A 7,199-nucleotide genomic window follows, 5' to 3' on the forward strand; every position below is an offset into this window, starting at 1 on the left:
GATCCAATGTCTAGCCTTTAAGTCTGTCACGAAGGCATTATGACAAAAGTTATGCTTTTAAAGTTTTCAGATAGGCAGACAGAAAATCAGATAGTTGTGGGAATGGAACCTTTCTTAAATCATTGGAGAGAAAAACCCAGGACAACTCAGCTGGGCTGTCAATTCCACATCGTAGAGAGCAAGGTTAACAAAGATGCATGGGTCACGTCCATCTCTGATAGTAACTTAGGGTGTCCAAATATCCAATAAAAAAAAAATGTAATGATACAATCCTAAAAAGGAGTGTTAGCTCACTGGTTTCCTAGAAAAGCAGTGTTTTTGAAAACATCTCACTCTGTTGTCTTAGGGCTATTAAATGCTTTTCACCTCCTGTCCTTGCTTTATTTTCCTTTACCTTCACAAAGTAGCTTGAATAACATGTTTTCAAGGCGTGATAAATGGGTTCGATTAAAATACGGCCAAAAAAAGAGGGATCAGAAAAGAAATTTTCATTGCTAAGTACCAAGAAAGTGAACGATGAGAATGGAGACAGGATACAAGTCAGAAGAATAGTGGGGATCAAAGGGGACCAGAGAAAGAGAGCATGTTGGGCTTAGAGAACAGAAACAGGGTAGTATGGTAACACATAGCCAACCGCAGTCTGAGTTTCGGATCCAGTGGCTTTACACCCACGCTGGGCAGGCGTGCGCGCATCCCCCAAATCCCAAGAGGAGAATGAAAGAGATGGAATTGCGGAGCACCCATCCCCACCCCCCGAGAGTGATTTTTCACTTTTCCTTTCTCTCTCTCCTCTCTGGCCAGCACATGCGACCTATGGCAAAAATCTAGAAAATAAAATAAATTGGAATAAAAGAAAATATAAATACAAATTAAACTCTTTGTAACCATGCTATCTAGGTTGTGGTGGGGAGAATCTAGCATAGTCGTCAAGGATTAGAGAGTCAGGACATGGGCTGCAATTTTCTCAAGTAGACACCTGAATAGCTGCTTGTCGATTTCTTCACAGTCGTTTAATACATGAGAGTCTTTCCCCAAATGACAAGTTCTGCCTTTTAGTTACAAACATTATGGCTGCAGAACAGAATGTGAAATGGGCCTTTCATTTTCAAAAGCCGTGACTACAGAGAAGGAAGCAAAACACCTTGTTCTCTTAAGTTTTCAGCATGCTTGGAACATGAAATGTTTTGGGGACATGGGACAAGTCTTTTACCCACTGTCCCGAGGATCAGGGTGGGCCCAGCGCCGTGATCCAGCTGTCTACATTCTCACTCCTACAATGCTTGTCCAGCAGGGCCTTCACCCTGTCGGCCTCAGTGTGGTTGTGCTGCCTTTCTGGGGCTCAACGGGCATCTCAGACAGGTCACGGGCATCTCTGATATTAGCCTAGGCTTCTCACAATGAAGACAGGAAATCAAATCAACTGAACGGGAAAAGGGTAAAGAAATGTCCCTACCAAAATTCCTGCACGCACTTCATTCTGGAACTCAGGATGAGGCTAAAGGGCACGCACGGTACCAATGCCGTTCTTACGTTCCTTCTTATAATTTGAAATGCTCTCTGGGACAGAGATAGATTATATTGTTATATTATGAAATCATCCCTCTGAAGACAAGTGTGAGGTGGAAGATATGAGAGAAAGGAAGTAACAACTGCTTTGTGTCTTTATTTTTTAAATTTGCTATAGGATGCTTGCCCTCAGCAGAGCTAGACGGGCTGGGGGAGGGGTGAGAAATTATTCCCCGAAAGGGAATGACCAAGCTGCAATCCCTTCCTCTCAGGATTTCGGGCACACAGGCACACGTGCCATCGTGTTTTTTAAGCTGCCAGGTCCAGGACTCGAACCGCACTGTCAGTCGTGTGAGATCCAGCGGCCTAAGCCGTTAAGTTCCCTGGTTGGCCCATTTCCTGTCTTCTAGAGGCCAATTCTGTATAGCAAGGTGTTTTTTTGGTTTGTTTGTTTACACTTTCTGTGCGAAGCTTCACATCATCCCTCATGTGGAACTTTTTCTTCTAGACACTTTCCATTTTTCAACAGAATTTCAACTGCATACTACATGCCGTCTCATCGTCTGCTAATACAATACAAAATATGTTTCATTGCTTTCTTTGCCCACTTCATCAAAATGGTTGCTAGAAAAAGTTGAGAGAACTCGGCAAGCACCATCTCCTGACCAGAACCAGAACTGCAGGCACTCAGGTCCTTAGTGGGCAAAGGTGGGAACTACAGCAATCCAAACTGTAACCTTTCTTTCCAGACTTCTACACGTTTTCATTCTCACCTGAACAGTTGGTGCACGTGTACAAAAATGGAGCCATGGTGTCTTAATTTGAACATTTATCATTGTATGTCTTGGGCATATTATGCACATTTCTCTATCTTTTCAAATTTACACAGAAAGAAAGCACATCCCCTCAAGTGGTCAAACTGTAATGGATCGCTCTATACATTTCCACACTTTCTCTATAGACAGTCATAAATGTTTCTTTTGTCCCTCCAATGATATGTTTGAATACCTTTCTAAATCAGTACTTCCTACATTCTGTATTTGTGAATTCTTTAACGAGGTTTCCCATATTGCTCAAGTTTTAGCACATTTTCTCATGCTGAAAATTATTTATGCTTGCTATTTTCAAGAGAAAATTTTGAAAGTGGACAAGTGTAATATAGGGTAGGCCGGTGGGGCACTGGCTAAGGAGGCTGGATCCCATGTGGCCACAGTGCGGTTTGAGTCCCAGTGTCAGTGGCGTGTCCAACATACTGGATGCCTGGGGATCCTGTCCAAAATCTCAAGAGGAGAGTGGAGGAAAAGGGACTGCAGCAGGGGCTGCATGGCCCACCTCCATGCAGGGTGCTCTCTCACTTTCCCTCTCTCTTTCTGTCTCTGTCTCCCAGAGGTGCAAACGCCCTCTATAGCAAACATAGAAACAGAGAGAGAGATAGAGAGAGAGAGAGAGAGAGAGAGCGCGATAACAGTGTTGTTATAGAAGGTTAAAATGTTCCGTCTCTCCAACATTTATACAACACCTATATTTCCAATTAATAAAATACCATGGGTATTTCCCAATTTCTGTTGCATACCAGGTACTAGGACACGCAATCTTTTTGTAAAAGGTGAGATTACATGACACAGGCCATTCTGCATTTTGTTTATTTTAAGACGATACCTTGGGCATGTCATCCTTTTGCATTTAGAGTTTGCGCGTTCTTTTTACAGCTGCACAATCTCCCATTGTGCATCTACTATGCTATCCCATAACCTGCTTTAAACATTTTCTGACTTCTTTACAACACTCGAGATAAATATCTTGTCCTTGAACCAGAGTCTGGACTAAAGCCTAAATATTTGAGTTGCAAGAAAAGCCTAGGCAACCAGATAAGCAGCCTTGTCAGAGGCACAGAAAAATCCAACTCGACCTAGAAACACCGGTCTGTGGGTACAGAGTGCGTTTGGAGGGGTATCTGTTCAAGCGTCTGTAACAAAAAGCATTCTTTCTTTTCAGGTCCACTCTTGTGTGCGAGAGAATCAGAAAGTACCTAAAATCCAAAGATGAAAATAGGCATCATCTGTACTCCAATCCCTGAGTTGTTCACTGCTTCCATTTGCGTCTATTCTCTTTTTAGCCCTCATCCCGCATACATATTTGAGGGGCCAGCAGGTAGCATGGTGGTTAAGACACTCCCATGTGGCCAAATGCAGTTCGAGTCCTGGACCTGGAGACTTGCTTTCTCACTTTTCCTCTCTTGCTGTCTCTCTCTAGTCAAATTAAAAATGATAGTAATAACTAAAGTCAAATAAACAATTCTTTATATAATTCATATTTGAAAATACTTTTTGAAGTTACATCTACTTGCCCACACATCTTAACATCTTTCTGTGTGTTTATATGTGTTTACCCTACTTTGGGAAGCATAGCTTTTCACTCCACGATTTTAAGTTCCCATGTCAGTTCCTTTTATACTGACCTAGGTACTATGCTAAATGAAAAGGAGGAGGAAGGAGCGGAAATCTTCCTTCTTTTCTCTATGTGCTTATTACTACACATCTTTTATCATTATATTGCGTGTTTGCACATATTAAGATTGGTGTAATTTTTACAATCTTTCGGATATTTTCCTACTGCAGTACTAATAGAAATATATCATTCTCTTGATAGGTAGAGACCTAGAAAAGGCTGGGTTTGCACATCACTCTAAAATCAGTTCTCTGAGGACCTTGAGTACTCCTTGACAAAAGAGCAAAGTTCTGTCAGAGGTACTTGAATCTGCGGTTCAAGACACTTCGGATTACTTACTACTATACAACCTCAGCCGAAGCAGTCAGATCTGCACTACCAAGTGATAGAAAACGCAAAGTACCCACTAACAGCAGATTCCTCCTTTAGGATTATCACACCCTGTTCACTTCAACCTCAGGGAGCTGAATCCCCCAAGTTTGCTTTCATCCTGTACCTCAGCCACCACAGCAAACCAAATCTGAACGTAAAACGCCCTGTTCAAAAGTTAGCTTCTGGGACCTCGGGAAGAATTTTTGCACAGGTGTAATCTCATCGCCGCCCGCCCCCCAGGAACAACGGCTTTCACAAAACCACAGGACTCCAAAGCAGCGGTGCCTTCTTTTCTCACCTTCACTCCAAATCCCGCCGGCGTGTGCGAAAATACCCAGCCCGGAGGACAGCCATCACCTCTGCGCCGCTCCTCTCCCGCGGAGCCTCTGAGGTCGGCCAACTGGGCTCCTCCCCAGGGCGGAGCGGCGGGCGCGGTGGTCCGACCTCCAGGGTTCGCCGCCCCTCCCCGCCAGGGCGAGCGGGAGTCCCTCCTCCGCTCAGAGCAGGGTCCTCAAGTTGGACACAGAAAGGGCTCCCAGGAGAAAGGCCCCTGTCACAGGACTCAAGGCGTAATGCCCACCTCTGTTCAATTCCCAAAGCCCTAAGGTGGATGGTTTCCTGGCGAAAAAGGAAAAGAGGAACCCCATCGTTTAGTTTGTCTTGTTAGTATCTTTATCGCAGACCTTTAAAGCTATCTTTCCACAGTCCTATCGCATGGATGATATCGCTTCACTTTCTTCTGCCAACATTTTCCTCAAGGAAGAGCCTACCGTGGGGGTGTCATTGGTTGTACACGTTTATTGTCTGTCGATTCCTTTATGCTTGCATTTCAGAATTTGACTTTGATACGGTGTCATGGTTCTTATCCTGAGTTCACCGGGCTTCTTTGTCTGTAAGGTGGCACTTTCTCATCCATTTTCACTCAAATTGCAAACCAATTCTTTCTCATCATGAAGAGGCAGTTCAAATGTGCCTGGTGTGCTTTTTCTGGCCCTCCCTCGTGCTTGATTTCTGGTCAATTTAAGACCTGATTGTCAAGCTCCACCAAAAAAGCTCCCTGGCTATCTTGAAGGAGACCGCAGGGAATTAGGCACAATTCTTCCCAATGTTGAATCCGAACCTGACACGTCGGATGTCTCTCCTTTTATTCCTGCTTTTTATACTCTTCTCTAAAGTCATCTCCAAGGAAAAAAACCTCAAATCAAATCTGAGTCTCCTGAAATTGGAAACAAGGTGTGCATCAATAGTAAGATCACCACAAATGAATTTCAAAAATCACACAGGGGCATGGGAGTGCTTTTTAATGCCTATGTTTGGCTACACAGATATCCCCAAGCTATTTACTGTACGTCATTAAGAAAGAACAAAGCAGCAGAGTAGAGAGAAAGGGGCCTGAGGACATGAGCAGGCAGCTGGCACTCTTCTTCCCCCTTTCTTTCCTTCTCTGTGCTGGAAGTTCAAGCAGTGCAACCTCCAGGCTCCCTCTGCTCCTTCTCTAGATAGACCGGACTCCAGGCACATGAATAGTTCTACTGCAGTCTGGGGCTCTGTTAGTTCCATCTCACAAGAAGCAACATCCTGTCCTGTATCTTCCCCTCCTAAATAAAGCCGACATTTGGGGACCAGCCCATGCCCGAATGTTTAAATGAGCTGTATCCCACATGGCTGACTACACAGTTCGAGTCCTGGACCTGTTGGCTTGAGAAGCAGGCTGGACATGCCTGCTTACATGCACAAAATCCAAAAAGGAGGGACAGATGGAGGGCAAGACATTGCAGAGTGACCATCCTCCGTGGGGCAGTGCTTTCTCACTTTCTCTCTGTCTCCCCATCCCTTCTGTTTCTCTCCAGATCTATCTAGTGAGGGCAGACCAGAAAGAAAAAAATAAAGCTGATATTTTGGTTCTATCAGCTACACAAAATATTTTATCTCAACTTTTTCATGTTTTTCAAGATATGACAATAGTAAACTTTATGTACCTATTAATTTAACTCAAAATGTACAATATTTCAAACATGGATAAAAATATGTTTGGGCAAGTAAGAAACTAAGAAGTGGAGGGAAATGGTGATGACCTCCCCCTGAAGCTCTTCTAACATACTAATCATCTTGATGTCTCTCAGATTAAAGTTTATGTATTCGTGTCTAGTAGTGTATCATGTGATTGTCTTCTTTCCTTTTTTTACAATTTATTCAGTTATAATTGGCAAACTGTATATTTAAGGTGTGTCATGTGATGATTTCATCTGTGTTTACATTATACAGTGATTTCTGCAGTCAAGCTAAGTGATCATTACTTTGCATCGTTACCTTTTGTCTTGTTCTGAGAACACTGAAAATCTACTCTCTTAGCGGCACATTTCAAGTACATATTGCGTTCTTATGAACCACAATCACCCTGCTATACATTAAGTCTCTAGAACTTACTCATAACTCAGAGCAAGTCAACATCAAGCCATTTCCTACAACCCATTCCCTCGTGACCTCTCTTTTGTTCCCTGTGCCTGAGTTAGATTTTTTTAGTTTCTGCATATAAGTGAGATCCTGTAGTGTCTATCTTTCTCTGCCTGGCTTCTGTCACTTAGCATAAGTGTACCGACCCGCAGGACAGTCGAACAGGTTTCCTGAGGGAAGGCGTGAGAGACGGGACTAACGGCGCACTGTTACAACACGGAGACGAGGCAGTGTTGCAACTCTTCAGGGTCGTCCAGAGACGACGCAGTGGTACAACTCCTCAGGGTCATCCGGAAATTATGGGCCAGGGATCGTGGTTATATAGATGTTGGTGGGCGGTGATTGGTTGTTCTATATGTAAATGAAGGATTGTAACAGGTGGGTTATGATTGGGTGCTTTTGTGGACCAATCATGAGGT

General features: G+C 43.7%; 1 protein-coding gene across 1 annotated transcript in view; it reads right to left on the minus strand.

The window, feature by feature from the left end:
* PWWP3B (PWWP domain containing 3B) overlaps positions 1-4,711 on the minus strand; it is a 36,146-nt gene extending 31,435 nt beyond the window's left edge. Inside the window, exon 1 of the mRNA XM_006170430.2 lies at positions 4,625-4,711. The gene's annotated coding sequence lies outside the window, so the exon portion shown is untranslated. The remainder of the gene's footprint in view (positions 1-4,624) is intronic.
* Positions 4,712-7,199: the final 2,488 nt, after the last annotated feature.

The sequence above is a fragment of the Tupaia chinensis genome, unplaced genomic scaffold, assembly GCF_000334495.1.
Source record: "Tupaia chinensis unplaced genomic scaffold, TupChi_1.0 Scaffold148441_1, whole genome shotgun sequence".
NCBI lineage: Eukaryota > Metazoa > Chordata > Mammalia > Scandentia > Tupaiidae > Tupaia > Tupaia belangeri.